The sequence below is a fragment of the Arachis ipaensis genome, chromosome B6, assembly GCF_059453495.1.
Source record: "Arachis ipaensis isolate K30076 ecotype BB chromosome B6, ASM5945349v1, whole genome shotgun sequence".
NCBI classification, from domain to species: Eukaryota; Viridiplantae; Streptophyta; class Magnoliopsida; order Fabales; family Fabaceae; genus Arachis; species Arachis ipaensis.
The window spans coordinates 37,924,339-37,947,220 of record NC_142441.1 but is presented as its reverse complement, the minus strand read 5'-3'; the positions used below and the strand labels follow the sequence as shown (position 1 = coordinate 37,947,220).

At 32.1% G+C, this 22,882-nt stretch overlaps 1 pseudogene; it reads right to left on the bottom strand.

Moving 5' to 3' along the window:
• Positions 1 to 13,182: 13,182 nt before the first annotated feature.
• On the bottom strand, positions 13,183 to 17,925 carry LOC107646804 (protein FAR1-RELATED SEQUENCE 5-like; annotated as a pseudogene).
• Between the last annotated feature and the right edge of the window lie 4,957 nt (positions 17,926 to 22,882).

Genomic DNA, 22,882 nt, shown 5'->3' with positions numbered 1-22,882 from the left:
CGCTTGATATTCACATGTCTTTCATAATCAAAATTATTCCTCCTTCTTCTAAACCTACCTCTCTCACTTTTGTCATCATCAATAAGAGAATCATCATTTTTTTTTTGGACAAAAATTTGATATTTTACTTTATTTATTTTTAATTGAAGTCTATTTTATATTATTGGTATCAATAAAATTTCCACCATGATACTTATCGAATTAAAGTTTGAAGCTTTAATTTTGAAATGAATTTTTGTTCCATTTTATAACACATTTTCTTAGGATATATGATAGATAAATTTAATTTTTTTATTAAAAATACAATAAATTAAATTTAAATTTTTAGTACATTATTTATTATTATTATTATTATTATTGCCAAGCAGAGTCGTGGCATATGAATGGGAATTAATTTTCAACGGATATTTTTTTACCTGATCATTTATGGAAAAAATTTAAGTTTTTAAGCGAAAAAGGAAACAAAACAAAAAAGGAGGGATCCCGCCGCGGGGGTTTAATTCTGTTAAAGGCTTAAAGCTGCTTTCTATGTGATAACGATAGTTATTAAAATCCTATTGACAATCCATCCAGTTAAATGGTTGGTTTCTTAGATTATTGATTCAATTAGAATTATTGATTGAATTGTTTGATACAATAATAATTAAATAAATATAAAAGGTAATAATAAATTAAAATTTAAATGATAAAAATAAATAAATTATTTAAACTAGTGTATTTAATCTATTTTTTATAAATTAAATATAGATAGCAATAATAATAATATATAGTATAGATAATAGTTAAAAAAAGATAAAATATAAAGAATAATGTACTCCGAGACCAATGTATAATATTATTATAGCATAGGAAAGTTTTCACCTGTTCCATTCCACTTTATTGGAACTAAGCTATATCAAATTTAATCATCGTCCATTTTATGAATAAATTAAATGGAAGGATCAGATTTGGTGGATATAAATCTTTGTGTGCATAACACGAAATGGATCAGGGTGGAATCAAACTGATTGATCCATTTACCCATTTATTGAACATGATAAGGTCTAGCTTGTTCTAATAAGCTTTTAAGCCAGCCGTGATATTAATGTGAGTCGATTACTATATTGTTTGTTCAGGCTAGTGGAATTGAATGGGCCACATTTTGGACCGTTTACAACAACATAGGTAAAAAATATGTTTTTTTAAAAGAAGAAACAAATTAAGCCCATTTACATGTTTTGAAAATAATGATTTTAAATATTAAAAAATTATGTTATTACTGTGTTTTAATGTATTTCAAAATAGTAGGGAAGTCTATTATTATTGCCAATATATTGTTGAGGTAGACGTTGAAAACCCACATTGCATGAGAAGTGAATATTGAATAATTTATTATTTTTTATTATGAATAATTAAAGTTTGATTTGAAATTAATTGTTATATTTTATGTTGTTTAAATTCATCTTTACTAATGTTTTTCCTTTTTAAAATTTTGTTTTAAAGACGGACACAGTATTACGTGGTGAAAAGCACAAGCAGGGACATGTAACATGTAGGTGAGTCTCATTTTTTTATAGATAAATATAATTAATAAACTAAACAAATTTAAATATTATATGAAAGTCCTAAATAAAAAAACATACGCATCTTTTATATATATTTGTATGTAAATCGAATTTTTGAATTATATTTTTTGGTATTAAATCGAATCAAATGTGACTCGAATTAGTTAGATAAATAATATATAAATCGAAATTGGTAGTTTCGATTTATGAAAAAATGAAATTCGATACAAGTAAATTAATACATCTAGACTCAAGTAAATTTGCATGTGTCAATTTATTTGTATCGAATTTCATTCCTTCATAAATTTAAGTTATCAATTTCGAGTTCCTATTTATCCTACTAATTCGAATAAGATTAATTCAATTTAACACTAGAGAAAGTAATTCTAATTTGATGAATTCAATTTACATAAAAACTAGCGGCTCAACAGATACTATCATACATATGCTGCTTTCCTATTATGTTTTATTTAAAATAAATTTATTTATTTTTTTAAGTATATTATTTAGACTTTATTTTGTTAATTAAATATTTTCTATCATTTTAATATTGTCCTAACTTTATTTATATCATTATTTTTTTGTTAAAATAAAATCAATAAAAAATAAAGACATTTAAAATACTAAATTATAAAAGTACACAATAAATATATCTATCTTATTTAGAAATAATAGTTCAAAAATTAATAGATATAATTTTTTTATCAAAAAATTATATATAAAATAAAATACACATTAGTTATTTATGAAAGATAAATTTTACCTAAGTATTATAAATATTTATCTTTGTCTTCATCTTTTAAATATGTTAGGTAAAAATATAAATTTAAGAAGACCTTATTTTTTTAGAAATAGTAAAAAGTAAAAAGATAAAATAGTTTCTTTTTTGTCTTCTTTATAATTATTCACGCAGTAAATATAAATAAATAATTTTTATTATCTTAATAATATATAATTGGATATATATATTAAAATTATTTTTATATTTAAGATTCATCATTGATTAATTTTTAAAAATGATGAAATAATGTGATTTTGTTAATAAATATTTAAAAAAAAGTTTTTAATTTTTTAATAAATATTTTTAAGACAATTTTAAGTAATATTTATAGGATGATATTACTGATAATTATTTTCTTTCTTAAAGCCCCAAATTGTTGTCTTATTTTTTTAAAAAAATTCTATTCTTTTTACTATTAAATTTGAGTTGGAATTTCAAAGAAAATGTATGTTTTAGTCTTTGATGGTTATCAGTGGCTAAGAGAAGGGGGTTGAATCTTAGCCCCTTTTTGTTGCGAACACTTTCTGCCCTTTAAGAAACCTCTAGGAGATATTTCTGCTTTTTGTCTCGTCACTGGCCAAAAGACATTTTTTTTGTCTCGTGACTGATGAAGATATATTTTTCAATTTTGTCTCCTATTCAACAGAAACAGTAATGTAGTAGAAGAGAATGAGAAAATCACACCAAGATGTATCCTGGTTCAGCTGTTAAGTGCAATGTAGCCTACATCCAGTCTCCATCACAACTATGATGGAATTTCACTATAATAATACAGATTACAAACACTAATTCTTTCTGGGAACTACCCTTCCTATCAAGGACAAGTCCAGAATCTATCCCCAATCTTGAACTTGACTTGGTCACCCACCAAGCTTTCAACTGCTAAGTGCTAACCCAATTTGCAAGGGGACTCCCACAGAATGATGATACACAACACATAGATGTACAAAGCACCTCTAAGAAACGTATGGCTTTTTCTTTAATTTTGTACACTCTGCCTTTTTTGGCTCACTGGATTTTTCTTACAAATCTCACACTTGTTTACCTTTTTCACTATGAGACTCAAGACAGACAAAACTAAAGAAAATACAAAATGAAACACATTGAAGGAGAAGAACTTCTGTTAGCTTTGGGTAGTTATGATAACCCTGTGCTTTCTCTCCTTATCTCAAGCCTTGTCCGTTCACCCTTATTATAGAAGGGGAAGCTTCCTAGGTTGAAACGGTTCAACCGAGCCAACTTCTTCTGTTTCAATCACCAAAACCGGTTCGGACAGAGAGAGGAGAGAGGGAAACCGAAAGCAAAACCAACATGCAATTACCTCTCTCTCATCCCTTCTCATCAAGTTTCATCAATTGAGCCTTCCATGTTGACATGGTCACCAAGAAGGATTTCTGACCCTTGATGAATCCTTGATCCTTGTCAGCTCCATCTGTTCCACTTCTACTTCCTCCTCCACGTAGCTATAATAGCTACCTTCTGTGATGGATGAACAAAAAGTAGAGACAAGCCACACCTAAGGGATCTTCTTCTCTGACCGAATCGGATAGCAACTATTTTTGGGCATGGAGATCTTGAAACTTATTTACCACATCTTTGGGTTTTAAGTTGCACTAAGTCCAATAACAAATATGCACAATAACAGAATTATTAATCAACAACTGTGAATTAAAATTCCGTTTAATAATTTTGTTATTAATTATTTTTAACAATGTTTGATCATTATAATATTAATTTGGAGTTTTTCAAATTCATCAGTCTTCGTTATTGATATTTTATGTTAGCTTTTTTTTTTTCATTTTAGTCCCAATCTAATCCGCTAGGTTGATATACTATCATACATGCAAATTTGGATAAATATGATGTATCTAGATCAATTTTTGTCAAAAAAATATTAGGGGTGACAAAACGGATTGAGCTATCAAGCTAACCCGCTAAAATATACGGGTCAGATTATGATTTGGAGTCCACCAAATTTAAGAAAAAAATGCCAAATTCGCACTGTAAAATTGGCTAATTTTACTGATATCGTATGTAATATGAGTATCTAATTTTATTTAGATCACTATAATATTATCATTTACATTCGAATATGCTATTGTTATTTACATTCAAGTAATAAAAAAAATAAATTTTATCATCTCACTACTTTAAGTACTTATACATGTTTTAATAATGACATTATGATATATATAATATGATAAATATTTTTAGTCAATTATTTTTTTATTGAGTATGTTGGTTTTTTTTTATCTGCTACTAATAAAATAATGTAAAATAAACTGAAAGAATTTTTTTTGGTAATTCTTAATTTTTAAAATGGTCATTGATTTAATTTTCTTAAAAAAAACGCAATTGTTTGACGTAATTTTTAATTGTTGATTCTTAATTTTTATTTGTATATATTTTTAAAAAGTTTATTATTAAATTTCTTTTGTAAAAAAAAATTTTACACTCCTCTTTAATTTTTTATTAATACGATTTAATATATGTGAATGGTCAAATATGTCAGATGCACATATATATTTATATCATTGTCTAAATTTATTATGTATTAAATAAAATAAAATATTATTATTTATAACATAAATTAAATAAAAAATGTCCAAAACTTTTATAATAAAAAAAATTAGAATTTTAAAAATAAATAAATAAATATTTATCTTTTTAATATATTAACATAATTTTTTTATGAGATATAAATTATAGACTAAAAAAGTTACTTGATGGAGATGAAGCGTGGCAAACCACTGCTGATTATGAGAAAAATTAAAGTTGCCAATTATATTATGAAAATATTTCAATTAAACTATATTAAAAAGAATTTTTTAAAATTAGAATCTAAATTTATTAGGTATTAAATAAAATAAAAGATTAAGTCACCAAAAAAAAAAATAAAATAAAAGATTACTATTTATAGCATAAATTAAATAAAAAAATATAAATACATAAATTCATCATTTTTTTTAAGAGAATCTTTATATATGTTTATTCACTGTTTAAGGTATACAGTGTAGAGATAGGGCTGACAACGGGTAAGGAAGAGTAGGGTTTAGGCTCTACTCTAATTTTATCCGTAAGTTGAAAACTTATTAAAAATTCTACCCTATTTTACCTATGGGTTGACAATTTATTAACCCTAACCCTACCCGCACCCAAAAATTCTAAATCCTATTCTATCCGAATGAGTTGGTCCGGATTGAATAGCCGCAAGTAAAGTATAGATTACCAATCCTAAGAGGTACAGACAAATTCTAATGAGACAGTGGCGCAAAAAAAAAAAAGAAAAATTATATGTGATGCATATGATATTTGTGATGCATATATTTTCATACTTAAAATAGTGTCAAATTTTGTTTTTTTGATAAATTTAAATTTTTTTTATTCATATAACCCTCAAAAATAATATATGCTATTGTAGTGTCATGTAATATTTAAATCTGTTTAGTTTATTAATGTTGTTTAAATCCTAAAAATGTTATAAGTAATGACAAAAAATATATGAAAACAAAAATTAACTCTAAACTAATTTTAAATTATTAGTAAATTAAGTAACAGATAAAAAATATCTTACTTTACACATATTAAAGTAATAATTGATAATTATTTTCAGTTTAGGTTCAACAAATTTAAATATTTTTAAGCTGTATATATTATTTAAATAAGTATTTAATTATTTATTATTTTATATTTATTTACAAAATTGTACTTGCTACATAAATTTTTTATTTAAAATATTTAAATAATTTAATTTTGGAAATTTTGTAGGTGTCCCTCTAAGCATTATTTTGTTTATTAAAAATAAGCATTTATTAAGATTTTTATTTTTTATAAACAACGGAATTTATTTTTTTATTACTTAAAAAAAGTTCGTTGAGCCCTATTTGTCACTCATATTTTTTATCTTCGCTCGAAATAAAAGAATTATAATGTGTCTTCCCTCCCCCTAAATTCATCACTAACTTTTGTTGTTAGTAAATAGGCACAAGCATGAAATTTTAAAACCCAGGGCATGAAAGAAACTCTTGCTATTCTCAGAATAGGTGTCAACATAGAGAAAAATTACGTGATTTTTCTGAGGACTACACAAAAGTTGGAGATGACTATCAGTCCAATTTTTTTCACCATGTCAAACCTATTAATTTTGGCGGGAAATGATGCATTTTCTTGAAAAGGTGCAGCTGTTGCAATTCAATAATGATGCTGCTTTTGTCAGTCTAGGTATAGTGCAATATAGATGAAGAAAGTCTACAAAACTTGTATCCTCCCATTCAGAATGCCAAAAGGTTTTCTAACAGGGATCAACGACCAAATCTTTTAGCTTGATTTGGTTAATCCCATGCTCTGTAGTATTTAATCATTTCTCTTTGAAAACACTCCTAATTAACAATTTTTATAGTGTGATGAGACTTCAAGTTTTGGCAACGGTAGGATTGAAAAATAAAGTAAGTGCATAGAAAATAAGTTATCATTGTTTTATTTATTTTTATTTTCGACAATATATCCTACATTAATTTTTTTTATATATTTTTGATTCTGTTATTCTGATTGTTTATTTGGATGAAACTTGCTAAATTAAGCAGCACACCTTATATTTTGTTTTTATTTTTGTTTTATATACACATAATATTCATCAAATTATTTTACGAAAAAGATGTTTTTCTAAAATAATTTTTTTGAAAATTTTTTTTACAAAAATAAAAATAATTTTATTTTTTGAAATCTCATGTAAAAATATTTTTTTACTCTTTCAAATAATATTTGAATAAAATAAGATAAGAGTACTTTTTTTAATTTATTATCATGTTTGTTAATAATTTTTTTTAGAAAAAAATCTTTTTGAAAATAATGTTAGTTGTAGTTTTTTAAAAATGATGTTTTTTTTATTTTAGTCTTACTTTTATTTTTATTATTAGAAAATTCTTAAATACAGTAAAAAAATCATTTTCATTTAAAAAAATATTTTTTATCAATTTCATAGCACCCAAATAATCACGTTATCTTTAATGGCTTATTAGTTCTTACTTCTCTAGGTTTTATTGTACTTTATGTATATGTTTCCATGTATGACATATGTTTTCCTGTCTAACATACATTGTGATATAATAACGAGAAATAACAAGTAAATCGAAATGACAAATTTATATGTCTGTACTCCTAAAATGTTATGTATTTATTTCGATGATCATTTTTGATTATGCATGTAAGACTTATATTAATGTGATCTAAGTCAGTCAAGTTCTTTTTGATGGGTAAATTAGTAAAATTAGTTACTATTATTTAATTAAAAATATATATATTTTATTGAGATATATCTAAACCTAGTATAACAATTCTGTAAACATTAGATATGTCACATTAATATATATCATCAGATGTTATTAAATGAAATTTAGAAGTTGATATAAAAAAAGAATTGAGGTATTTTAATAAGTATAGAATTTTTTAGTACATAAATACCCCTTTTTTGATATATAATACTTTAGATGATAGTTTAATTTTTTATTTTTAATTAAAAAATATAAGATATATTAATAGTTTTATATAGAAGAATTTTATTCGTCAAGATTAATAATTATGCAATAAAATTATTATAATATTAAAAAATTATATTAAAACGATGTTTTAAACACCATCCAATATAAAATAAAAAATTCTTTAAATTAAAAAATTTTATTCATTCTATGTTAGTTGAATAATAATTAAATTATTATAAAAAATATTAATATCTATTTATTTTGTGATAGTTGCTAAACCCACCGTTTTAAACAACTCTAATATTAAGTCGGTTCTATTTCTCACCGTTATGTTAAATTAAAAAAGCTTGATGTCGATTGATTAACCCAACAATTGTGGGCCATGACCTTTGAGCAATAGAAGGTACGGAGTAAGCAACTGTGGTTGCCTTGAAGGAACCATCCTCGCCTTATAAATAGGGCATTTGAGGCATGGTCTTATGCACCAGTCTACATCTTTCTCCCTCCTTTACTTTCAATCTTAATATTTGTTGTGTTCTGAAGTTGTGACCATGGAAGAATATCGGCCACTTCCTGCGGATGACTCACAGGAGCCTCAGACGGATGATGCGTAAGTGCCACAACAATGCTTTAAGTTTTTTGTTAATGCCTTTTTGTTATAAGTTGTAGTGCATTTTTCGGATCACACGTCCAACCACCCTAGTCTTTGTTATACTTTTTGGCTTGAGCATACTACATTACTGTTTGTACTGTAGGGTTGTTCCAGCACTGAGCCCCACGTCTGTCCTGAAGGTGCATTCCGTGGAAGACAACAATAACTTAAATCTGGAGCTTATGATCCAAGGGGTTACGTGTCTAACTTTTGTCTATTCGTTTCGTTAATTTTATAGTCATTTACTTAATGATGACGTGCCGCACGTTATTTGTGCTGATGTCTCGCTTTTTCATGACTCTAACAGTCAGTAGATCAATTTGTGCATAAGGACTCTATCGATGATGCTGTTGACGTTGTCGATAAAGCCTCTATCCAGAAGGTGCTAGATATTGTGTAGGTTTGTATACTGTACAAGTTTTGAGTGTTTTTTTCATTGTTATATGTGGTACATGTTGTGTTCATATGGGTAGACAAGGCCTTCCGACATAGACAAATGCTTTTTTAATCTCATGCATATTTTTATTCCGACACTTCTTTTGGAACTTCATCCCCTGATAGTATAGTCAAAAGTAATGCTAGTTGTTTTTTTGTGTAGAACCATGAGGTTAGAACTGCTGTCATGGAGGATAACATGCAGTGTTTTGAGAAACGCCTGTTAAATATTGAGAAGAACTTCACTGACCTTCATAATAATTTACCCCATCTTAAAGGAGGTGCTGAGACATTCACGTCGGGGATCTGTAGAACCAATACTCAGGGCATGCGGAACTCATCAGAAGCACAATTAACTGGTCCAAAGTTGTACTCTAACACTGATGAATGCCTCGCCGGTGAAATCCCTATGCCAGCAGACAAAAAAATAAGAGAAACAACTGCACTCAAGTCGCATGACAAGGGAAAAAGTATTGCAGGAGAATGCCTAGTAGGGATGTTTGACATTATAGTCCCCAATTCTCCTGGCTACGACGACGATGTTATCATCGACGAGCAACGTTCTACACCGAGGCCTAACTCTCGTGTAGCAAATTCGAAGCCCCCACTAGCTCGCAAACTGCATTGGTCGACAGGAGTCCCGAAAGTCGGTATCTCCCGAACTGTCGCCAGGAGTTCACCTGTCATAAGATCCACAGAGATGGTATAGGTTCTGTTAAAAAGTTGTTGTCTCTTTCTTTATTTTTCAGATTATCCCCAATCAATATTTTACACTATCTAGTTTGCTGTAAATGATGTAAGGTTTTGATGAACTAGATAATGCATTCTGTCACGCAACTTCCGAGCCTAACCCACATGGATTGCAACACCCAGGTTGGTGAGTTGTTTTCAGGTTCACCTTGTAGGACTAGACCAACGAAACTATCCAAGATGGAGCCTGTAGACAATGACAGTGTTCCTCATTCAGCTGAAATTTCACCCTATATACCAGTTCTTTCGATGAGAGGGTGTGTGAACAATCAAGTCCCCCTCATAACCCAAGTTGGTCCACTCACAAGTGTCCTGCAACATCCACTCTTAAACAGCTACGATTCCCCTGTTTTTCTAATTCCACAGGCAAGTACATAAGAGTATTTTATAGTAATAAATAACCCGACTCAAGGAAGAAAGAGTTGATGCATTTCTTTTGTTGCTATTATGTGCAGACCTACGACATGGAGTTCAGGCCGACCCCGGAGATGGACGTTATGTATGATGAAGTCCGATTTGTTGCTTATATATTTCGAAAAACTAATGAGACTAATGACTACGGGTACTTTCTTTTGCACCCGTTTGCCAATATGGTTTGATTTAGTTTTTTTACTTTTTTTTTATGCCATTATTTAACAAATGTACTCACTTGTGCCATTCATGCATAGGGAAATTTTGTTCAAATTCACTCAACTTGAGGTTTCCAGAGGGCAGTTATTTTCTCTATGTCCACGTTATGTGCCCCATTCTGATGTGAGTTAATTCATTTCGGTATTAGAAATAATATTGACACGGGAAGGCACAGAAAATACATTGACGTATGGTTTCTTTTAAAAAAATTTGCAGATTGTTAATATTACTGTAATGATGGCTTCGATGAAATCCTCAAGAGCATTACCACCTCGTAAATGGTTTGTTCCTTCTACCATGGCAAATGATATTCTCCTTCTAAAACCTTTGGAGGTCATCATCAAACGGTACCTTGAGCGATGGATGCCTGAAATAACCCAACTGGAACATGTAATATTTATCATCGAAATCTTATTGTAATTGAGTATCTGTGAAATTAATTTACAAATAAAGTTTTAGTTCATAATTATCTTTCAAATGATGAGTTGTAGGTGTTTGTGCCAATTTGCGAAGCAAGTCATTCATGGTATTTGATGGTCATAGATGTATCAAATACAAGGGTGTACTCTCTTGACGTGACCAAGGCACCGGATACAATAGAACGGCGAGAACGCAACATGCGAACCATAGTAGGTTTTAAAAATTTGTTTTATATTCATAAACTACTAATGTAACACCTAATTTCCTGGTGAGATAAGATGGTAATTTGAGCTATTTATTAATTAAATTTTATTTTACCTTTCAAATGATTGCACTATCACAAATTTTTAGGCTAGACCGCAATGCTGGAAGCTTCCAGCTTGTGTCCCCTGACCCTACTACATGGGGACCTATTCAATATCCACAAGGAGTTCCTACTCTGGATGACAGGTATGAGAAAATCAAGCTCGTGAATGATTGTTTACAAAAGAATGATACCATTGTGAACGTGAAGTAATTTATGGTGAAAACAAATGGCAGCTTTCAGTCGGCAACATGGATGTTATATTGGCTTCAACTGGCTGGAAAATTCAACCTCACTGACATAGGAAACATGGTAAGATATACAAGATTTATTTTAAAATTGGGACAGAAGTTGCCTTCCTCGACCGATGTTTCACTTCGTTACTTAAATTTTGTGTGAATTTCATGAATAGACAATGCCGGATAGGGTGCGGATGAGGACAACTATAAACATCGTCTGCTTTCCAATCAACGAGGTTCTAAAGAAGGTTGACTTGAATAGTGCAGCGGCATGGAACACCATTCTGCACATCATTGAGTAGCAAACATGGATTATGCCTATTTATCTTAGAATTGCAAAATGTTAATGAATTATTTAGGTCTGTCATGATATTAAGATGTAATGCTCTACTTGTTTAGTTATTTTGGTGTGGAGAATAGTGATCTAGGGTACCCGTCATAGCACACAATCCACATTTCCAAGCTTAGGTATACTCTTTTAGAGTTACCTCTTTTGAACCATGGTGAAATATTAGTCTTTAGGCTTCACTGTTGTTAAATCTATCTATGCATATGTATTTTGAATCTGAATCATGAAGACCACTAGTATTGATGGTATGTGATATTAATCTGCTTAATTATGGGAATTGTCTATACTTTGCAAAAATGGACTCTTCAATTATGTTTAAAGTAAAACTAAGTTATCTTCCTTAACTATTACCGACTGCTATTTTAAGAGACATTTTTAATATAATAATCATAGTAATAATTTTTTAGTTTCAATATTTTATTAGTTCTTATCTTTACCAATTTTTAAATTTAGTTCTTATACTCTAACATTTTAAAATAAATTCATTGTATTAGACAAAAAAAAGTAATTAGATCGTTAGTAGTTATCATCTTTAAAAGAAGAGAGACTAACTATAAAATATTTTGTTTTTAACATATTGTATAAGACATCCTAGTTTAAATATAAAACAGTTGATAACAAAAAAATTAAAAAGAACCAACTTAAAATTTTTTATCCAATATACAAACTTAACATAAAGACAAAATTTTTAATTGTGAGTACGTAAATAAAAATTTTGCGGAAGCTATAAAATCTAATAGAGTATTTAAATCTAATTTGTATAAAGTTTTTTAATTATGTAACTACAATCATTTTAGAATTTATCTCCCTTACGATCAGCAGACCGACTCTTCTTAATATTGAAAACTTATATAATTGTTTCAGATGATATGAAAAAATTAAAGCTAATTTTAAAAAGTAAAAACAACCATGGACACACAATATTCTATCAAATCTCAACCAATTTCTAATAAGAAATACATTTTTTTAATTACCTCCAAGAATTGATCATGAAAATGCATATCTAAAAGGAAACTCTCATGACTATCAAGTACACATGATTGAGGTAAAAAATTCCAGCAATGACAAATGAATGAATTTAATAGGGATAAATAGTTATTATTGTTATATACTGCTCCAGAAATTTCATTAATGGTAGTGTTAGCATTTTGTTCCCACACTCTATTTCATAGATTCGTCCCTACATACAAGTATAGTTTAAAAGTCTCCACTGACATGTGTTAAGTGGAAAATTTGGTAATTGTTACGAATCGGAACATTAAAAAAAAGTCTTTCGAACCATGACAAAATATGGTGATACAGCTTAAATCCATTTGAAAACGAATATTTCACAATTTATACCTCAAATAATTATTCAAAAGCATCAAAGGTGATGCAAGTACTCTCATCTGCATTGGAATGTCACCTGCTTAGTTTAATAACTTCCACCAATACATATAGAAGCAAACAGATTACATGACTCAATCTAATGCAACAAATAAACCCTTCATTATCGTACAAGTACTTATCCAATTTAAATAGAGGTAAACACAAATTATCCAAAATATAACTTTGACAAGTATCACAGCAAAATTTAACCCTAAGGGTCACACCTCTGGCAACTAACTACATTCACCAATACATGTGGTAGAGTCGGAGAAAATCCGTTGGTGGACAATAGAAGGATCACAACCAATCTTCCGCTTCTTGGTCCGAACTGCTTTTTCGCCACCCTACGTGGTTGAACAGTTTTGTCAACAGAGACCTTCTTAGTTAAAGTTCGGTAGTGCAACAAAAGAATAAAACATAATCACTTTGTTTAAAATAGTTTTGGATGATTCAATAGGATTGGTATTCGATTAATGATTTAGGAAAATAAATGATAGTATGCATACACCGAGGTAAGCCTGAATTTTATAATATATTCTAAAAACTAAAACTAATTTAAATGGTTGAGAATGATCACATGAAACCAAACTTCGAAAGATGACAACAGTAGTAAAAATTAAAAGATGTAAGAACTTATGCCACAAGTTACTTCAATCTTGCCTAATATTCTTTCATTTAATGTTACTTTTTTCTAATAGTCTTCCATGATCCCATCCTCATTTAAGGTAACTCATTTAAGATACAATAGCCTTTCTTATTAGTCTAATAGCTCATTTCATAAGATTGGACATATGCACTCAAGTGTTGCTAGTGCCTGTCCTGTCATTATATTACCACCTAATTTTTAGATTGAATTCAAATTTTTATAGCCTTACCACCTAATCAATTCTTTTACAATTTAAATATCACCAACATTAAAAAAATTCACTAGTCAAGAGTCACTAATTAAAATATGAGAATAATAAAGTTGAGTGTCAATAACTATGAACTAAAACTAATCAAGTACCATCTTTAATGTATCTTAATATTTTAGTTTCATAGCAAATTAGGTTTCAAAAGTTAATTCATTAAGAACAACGTTATACTTACCTGAACTTCTTGAGTCATCCTATTAAGCACAAAGTCGTCTCTTGGCCGTAAGGAAGCCTGGCTCGGTGCATTGGGACATCGCGTCCTTCGATGTCCAAGTCGGCCACATGTGCTACACTTTCGTCGCTTCTTCCCAACTGACGGAGCAGCCTGGGAACATCGTCCGGTGCCCTTTGTTCTAACACGGACCGGGTCCTTTATCCCTTGACGGACTAACCCGCTTGTCACCATAGGTTCAGCGGGTCTCAACCTGTACTAAATTTCCAACACAACTGCATCACTTAGAAGCTTCTTAGAGTATTGCTTGAAGTCCTCATCACTCATGCATGCGACCCATCCTAACCTCTTGCATATCTGAGAAAAGGCACCCAACCTGCTTCTATAAGTTGCTGCGTGATCCGTTGTTTCTTCACCTGATCCAATCGTTAACTTTGCTGTTTTAGCCCACCTGCGCAACACAAGGCTATCGGGCAGTGCACATAAATCCAACTTAACACATACAGCAAGGATATGCACACATGGTAGCCCGAAGGACTCCATCCGCATGCATGTGCACCTGAAATTATTTGTGACAGGTTCCCACACAACAATCCACCTCATATCCGGTCGCCGGTACTTTTCAATCCTGTAAATGTGGCACTGATCTGTAACCTTGCTTTCAAATATCCTAACCCGAACACATCGTCTGAGGGACTCGCGAAATCTCCAAAACATCTCTTGTGTGAATTTACTCCATCCGGATTTTTTCAGCTCCACAAACTCTGTTTGCAACACGGGAGTACCATAGCATGACCTAAATTCGAGCTCATCCTCGTTATCATGAAGAAAATCTATACATCTTTGAAAGTTAGTGACAAACTCCAATACTCTATACCTACTCTCAACAAACCTCCCAAGCTTAGCATGTAACGACTCACAACGAGACGTGGTTCTTATACCGGCAAAGAACCTCCCTCGTATGTAGGCGGTCGCCCAGGAATTCTTTTTCCTATACAAGTCTTTCACCCACTCTACATCAACAACGCCACACTCGTCGACCATTGACTGCTAGTGCATTTCGAATTCTTCAGTCTCCATGTCTGCCAACATACAATGTCTTAGCAATTGCGTGAAACGCGGATCACATATATTCTGTGTTGCATTTCTCAAAAGATGCCATGCGCAGAGCCTGTGATGAGCTTGGGAAAAAACAGATTGTATGGCTATTCGCATGGCAGGATCACCGTCTGTGATCACTGAAATTGGCGATTTTCCTTGCATGCAATCGAGAAATTATTGTAAAACCCAAATATATGACTCTTGAGACTCACATGAAACCATTGCCGTGGCAAACACATAGGTTTGGTTGTGATGATTAACTCCTGAGAACACCACCACCGGTAGGTTGTACTTATTACGTCCATAAGTTGCATCAAAAGCAAGCACATCCCCAAAAACAGCATAATCATCCTGACTACGACCATCACTCCAAAAAAGATCGTGTAAGTGCTCTTCCGATCCCACCTTATACCGCCAAAACATTCTACCATCTACACGAGCAACCCCCTCCAAAAACCTAATAGCAGCATTCACATCTCCACCTTGCAATTCTCTTTGCCTCCTAATCTCGTTATACATATCTTGTTTCGTGAAAGAAACCTTATTAAAACCTCCAAGCTGTGCTGCAAAGGATTCGTATATCTTTGGAATACTAATCCCAATTCCCCTCATATTAGTCAGCTGAGCAATCTCAACCTCTGATATCTTCCTATGTGATCTTAGATAATTTACAAACTTTTCAGATACCATCTCGTGGTTATGTTCATCAATGAACCGCGACACGTACCAATTCCCGGTTTCATCTTTTTTCTTAATCCTCATCTCAGCGAGACACCCACAACGAGTGACTACCTTATGCTCCCTTTTCCTATCCAATTTTTTCCAACCATTTCTTCTCTCGAAAACCCTGCCTGTTACATACAAATGTATATCTAACAATCTGCCCTATGCTATTCCTTATTTTCTTCCCTTGCCTTGATGCAAAACCTTTCAGTCGATTATAGTTGTTGTAGAAACCACTTGCTTCTTCGGGAGTGCTGAATTCTATTTGAAGAACATCATCTACAGTAACACCTTCCAGGTTTATCAACTGGTCTGGGGATCCACTAGCTGTCCCCTCCACCTGCACAAGAGCTTCATCTGCCTCAACTCCCATATCATACATTTCATCCTACATTATAACACAAAACAGATTAGTAAAATTAACTCAACCATTTTACTATCAAATGGATAATGTATAAACACTACCCATGTAAATATTTTCAGTAATCACGTTTCTTTGATCTCACCCCAGCTAGGCAAAATAAAAGAGTTTTACAATTTAGAAAATAAAAAAAATGATAAATATTCCATTATGCTTTCATTGAATGTCTTTAATTTATCCTAAATAATAATTTTTTAGGGTGATCATATTTAATATCTTGCAAGTGAAGTTTGAAGTATTAAACTATTAATGTTATTTTATTTGATGAAGTGAAATGCAAAATAACGCACAAATTAAGTCTCAAAGTAAAGAATTTGAGTTGATCAAATATAGGTAAATTTGACCTTTTTTTTAAGTTATTTTCCGTTCGAGTCTAAAAAAACAAAAAAATTATGAATCCTAAATGGGACATTTAAGAAAATAAGTTGCTTTTGTCTAATAAGAAAATAAGTTGCCTTTTTCTGAATCCTACACTATTCATTATTGAATCTCATGCACTATATTTGAGATAATAAAAAAATTTCTTAGATTTTGATTGTTGATAAAAAACTTATTCTCTACTGCTCTTATTTAAGATCTAGAATCTATTTTATAACAAACATTAGTGAGTCGATTTAGTGTATAACAAAAAAATGAATGCAAATAAGATTTTTTCTTTGAAAAATTTGCCAATCATTTCAAATAATAAATCAATACTTCAAATTTTGAGTCTACAGTAACATTCTTAACTTTTCAAAAAATTACTCCAATAAAATATTACCGACGTATAGGCAGCATTTGTTTTTAGTATATATGTTCATCAAAATATAAACACAGGAGTACACGGGAGTACATATATAATATTTGTTTATTTACACAAAAAATGATTAAACACCCATTCATTTTATGTATCTCTTGTAGAAAATAGTTTTTTCGATATTAATTTTTTTTATAAAATATATTTGTTCTTAGTTCTCTAATTAAGAATTACGTATTTTACAATAATTTATATACATGAATACATAATTATATCAACAAGAGATAGCTAAATAAAAAAATAATTTAAGGTTATATGTGTATTTTAAAAAAAAAAAATTTAGCCATCCAAAAAATCTTATACAGTGACTTTATCTAAACTTTTTTTCTCCAATAATTTTATTTTATTTATTAATTTTTATCCAAACATGTAACATGTTCTTGAGCCTGTGACATTGATTCTGAAAAGATACTTTATTATTTGAACTAAACTAAAATGTCAAAGAACAAGACATAAAAAGCTATGAAAATTATAAGCATATAATATCTAGTAAAATTTGGCCTGTATATTACTGTAAAAATTTAACTTTTGATAAATTGCCTAAACTAATTAACTAACCAAGCTGATAAAAATGTGATTGTAACACAAAAAACTATAACAGCGAATCAAATTTTTTTATGCAATAATAGTTCAATACATCCACATAAATCAGTTCAGTACATCCACATAAATAGTTTTGTAGTAAATCACATATGCATGCACAGCAACATACGGGAATGGTATCACAGTATTAAAAGTCACACATACCTGCATGTCAACATCACCAACATCGCTTTCTTCCGTCAATAAAATTTTTCTTGAACCACTCCATAACCATGCGTCCTGGACGACACTGCTGCTGGCTTCCATTTTTTCCAGTTACAACCGAGTGAAATTCACAACAAACAAACTTGAGAAAACAATAACTACAGTGATGATTTTGAGGACTTCATCTTCTCATACAAACACACAATGTGTTTCATCCCAAATCACAAATGGTCGCCGCTTAGGTATTATTACTAGACCCTTATTTTTTTTTGTAACAAGACCTTTTTCTTTTTGGCTTGGGCTAAGCCCAAAACCTTATCTAAACCCATAACCCAACCCATTCAAACCCCAATCTGATCTTCTCTCCCAACGCATCGAATTCTACCACCAAGAGTCAAGCTCCCATGGCCTACACAACATGAACATGTTTAATTCCACTTAACGGTTCATCCTCAACTTTGGAATCAAGGCGTGATCTGATTCATGAAATATGCATTAGGTCTCTCTGTTAGCTTCACCTTGGCAAGAAGCTTGTTCGTCTTTGCTCCCTTTGTTTCAGTGTCCCGATTTTTGGTATTGATTGAAGCTCCGCCTACCCCGCTTTTTCTGCAACTGCTGCTACCTTGTAACAATACCCTTGAATACATTGAAGGAACAAAGGCTTCTTCCTACACCATGGGCTTTCCCCAGCTAAGAAATCTACATGTGTTCCACTGAAAAAAAGAGTTGGGTTTGGGTAAAAGAAAAATCAATAATGACCCAATGCCATTCAGCCCATCGGCTTAGAGCCGTTTATAGTCAACTACAACTATGCATATCGGCTTCCTTACTATCCTTTTTGTAATTTGCCTTCTTAGCTCAGGGATAAGTTTGAAATTACACTATATACAACACGACAAATAAATTACCTGCAACCGTTTTGTCCCTGGTATAGCTTTGTTCCACTATAATACATTGGAACATGTGAAAACCTTCCTATAGCATATTACATACTTACATAGTAAGAGCTACATTGGCTTGGTGGCTCTAACGATGGCCGTAAGACCTTGGACCACAGTTCACACGTCTGACGTCTCAACCGTTTCATGACTTTCTTTGGTTTCGATTTGTAATGACCCAATTTTTAGTATGATATGATCATATTGAAATATTGAGTGTTATCAATTTAATATTATACTAATACTGTTATTAATAATATCAAATCTGTAATCAGTTTAACGAAACTCGATTTTTATGAAAAATCTTTTTTAAAGAAAATTAAAACCACAAATAAAAAGAAACGCGAGATTACACAAACTAAAAAGATAAATAGATACATGCATAAACAGGATAATATACTATAATATATATACAGCACCTATTACTCCCTCACAGTTATGTATATATATACAACTCAAAACATTTTCAGAGTCTGGTCTATATAAAGAACTCCTAATCTGACGTCCAGACTAGTCTAGTCTTTTAACCTGATCTCTTGAAAAACGAAAGTGAGAGTCTAGAACAAAAGTAACACTAAACTGGAGCGCTGCCAAAAGAAGATGCTGATGTCCCTACCTAATCGCTGTCAGAAGTCAAGTCCATGATCTCTGTATCCATCTCGGGATCCTCATCGTCCTTAGAAGTCAGATCTACAATCTCTATCTCCTCAATATCCTCATTGTCAGAAATAACGATCTCCGCTGGTATACTCTAGAGACTACCATCACTGTGGTCACCTGCGAAAGCTATACTACTAGGAAAATCTGCTCAACAGCAACTGAGGTAGACCAGACGCAACGACTGAAGTCCCGATAGGCTCTATGGTAAAAGGTCAGAGATGTAACACTCTAATTAGCCTAAGCTTTACCTCGCGTCATAAAGCAAAGGATAATCAAAGGTTATGACAGTTCTAAGCTCATACGTATAATATATAGAAAGAATTAATATAATCTAGAAGTCCGATGAAGGATATAGCTCAAAAACAGGATTTGAAAAGTGCAAAACGTACTAACAAAGCTACTAACTTAAAGCACAAGATATAGACAAGATATAGCAAAAGATAATAGTATAATATCATAAGAATCTAGCCACGGCTCATGGAGTTTAAGCCGGCTAGTCATATTTACAGACATACAGAAACCAGAAAGTAAAATCAGCTTATACAAGTTTTGTTCTCTCAATACATGCCTCTAGGCTAAAGCAAAATACAAAAGTGAGAGATGTATAACAAAATAAATAAAAAAGACTCCAAGAGTAACAGGATCCTCCGCTTTTGTCACCATCCAAGCAACTCACCGAGGTGGGTTGCGACCTGCATCTGAAAAACACAACAGAAATATGGTATGAGAACCGGAGGTTCTCAGTATGGTAACGGTGCCCAGTGATGTAGGATATAAGACCCCGGGACACCAAAGGCAATCCTAGACTTCATATCCATAACAAGATTCATTTTAGACATACTAAAACAATAAAGCATGATATATAAATCTTAACATAAATAAACAGGGAACTCTATCTTAAGGGATTTCTATTCTAACCAAACACAGTTGTCCCACAGCCTTCACCAACCTATCCTCCATGCGATCCCATCGCCACCGCCTTCCGAACCTCCGCAATTCCAGTAGAAATCACAATTAATTACAATGTAAGTAAAACACAAGTAGAAGCATATAAGGCAAGTAATTCAAGTAAGAAAATAGGCATCTTATTCAATTAGGCATACAATTACAAGTCGAAAAAGCAAACAAACAAATAGAAGATGCACATGATGAATGCCTACCCTATTCGCTGTGATATCACATTGTCGGTTCAACTGCCAACCCGACACATCACCATGGAGATGTCGCCCTTCAGAATCATCATTGGGAACCCCCGAGATATAGTGCTCGGATCACTGTCCAGGGTTTTGTGCCTGCACACTCTATTGATCCGAAGGGATGCGAACGGGATACTCTTGCCACAGACCTCACATCTCAACGTAAGGGGGATTTAACCACCGTCCTTATGCCGCCGCTACTACCTCGACAGGTGGGATCCAACCGCCGTCCCTGCCAAGCGCATAGCGTCTCATCATTTCTCACTATAAAACAGTAGTTCAGTGGTTTTTTAGAAAACATTTTCAATACATCAATGATTCATCATTGCACATTCAAGTCCTCGACTCATCTCAACCACTGTAAATCAACATTTTCATTCCGAGTCCTTGACTCATCTCAACTACTGTCAATCCACATTTCAAATCCGAACTCAACAGTTCATCAGTTCTCATTTCACATACCAATCATTCTTCACACGCTATCAAACCCATCCTCAGTACACCAAAAACCTAGGCCTCCATTTTCTAATTTTTCAAAACAATAACAAATTAAACCTTTTAAATTCTTTCCCATGCTTTAAATGCCCAAAACTAGGTCCAAGAGTCTTAAAATGGTGTCATAGAAGCTTACAATCTTGTTGGGAAGGTGAAATAGTTGAAGACAAACTTAAATTTGAGAAACAGGATGTGTGCGTACGCACAGGGGTGTGCGCGCACACGCCCATAAGATTTTTAAAATGTGTGCGTACGAATAGAGGTGTGCGTACGCACAGGTACAAAAATTTACAAGTCTGTTCACTCGCACAAGCTATGCTAGCGCCCTCAACAGACTGCCCTTCCCGACTTGTGCATGCGCACAGCGCTGTACGTACGCACAGGTCGTAAATCCTCGTTGGGTACGTGCGTGCACAAGCTATGCTAGCGCTCCAAACAGAAAGCCTCTCCCTGCCTGTGTGTACGCACAGGTCTGTGCGTGCGCACAGGTTTAAAATTTTGCAGGGTTGTGCGTGCGTACATACCAGAAATCATAAAATTCTGTAACTTTGCAGAATTTCAGATTTCGATACCAATCTTTGAATGATCATAACTTCCTCTACAAAAATCCAAATTTTGCAAACTTTATATCGATTCGAAGAGTTTTCAATAAGCTTTAATTTCAAACAAATCTCAACCAATGTTGAAAACTGAGGCATAAGTTATGATCACTCAAAGTTCGCCAAAAACCAATTTTTACTAAAAGTTCATCATTTCGTCAATTTCTTATCATACACAATCAAAACCATACCAAACCATTCCAAACTCCATTTTTCATCAAAATCAACCCTTTCTGTCATATTACACTAATCTTACCACATTTTCCTTCACATTTCATTGTTCTCAACCTCAACATCAACTATATAACACTTATAATCAATCCACATTCAAATTTACCATCCACATTACCATTTCATCAACCTCAACATCACATCTATCATAACAACCCACTTTTCCAATCCACACAATCATTCAACATCATCATATCATTATCAATCATCGTAATTGAACTCAAAATTCATCAACTCATCATAAACTATCATACATCAACATTCAATGACTCATCAACCATTTTAATTCAATCCTATCCTATAGGTCACTAGCCTAAGTGTCCATGAATATTATATACTACATAGAAGAAACCGAAACCATACCTTGGCCGATTCCCAATATGTCTAAAACTCAGAATTGAGCACAAGCAAGCTCTCAACCACAATCCAAGCTTTCAATTCCACTTCAACAAGCACCAACAAGTTCCAATAGCTCTAAAGCTCACAATTATTCAAGCTATATATACGTAAATCATCACAAATCAATCTAGGGCTCAATATAAACATAATCTCACAAGGGTTCAATGCCTCTTACCTTGTCCAACAGTTTTGATAGTCAAAACCCAATGCTATGTAAGGATTAGAGTGAACCTAAACACCCAAAAATCACAAAACCTCACTTAATCCAAAGCCCTAAACTCGAAATTTTGAAGAGAAGAACTGAGAAGATTTCGTGGTTACCTCTCCAGTTTTTTGTATGGGTCTTGTAGAGCTCTTCACAAGGAACACGTAGCCGCAAACGGTGCGGCGATCGGAGCTCTATAGCTCAAGATATGAGCTTGAGAAGATGAAGATGAGTAGTGTCAATAGAGGGTTTTCTTCTTCTTCTCTTCTCAACTGTGTGGTTGTGATTGTAAGTGTTTCATGCTGAAATGGGTTCACTTATGAACCTTTTATATGT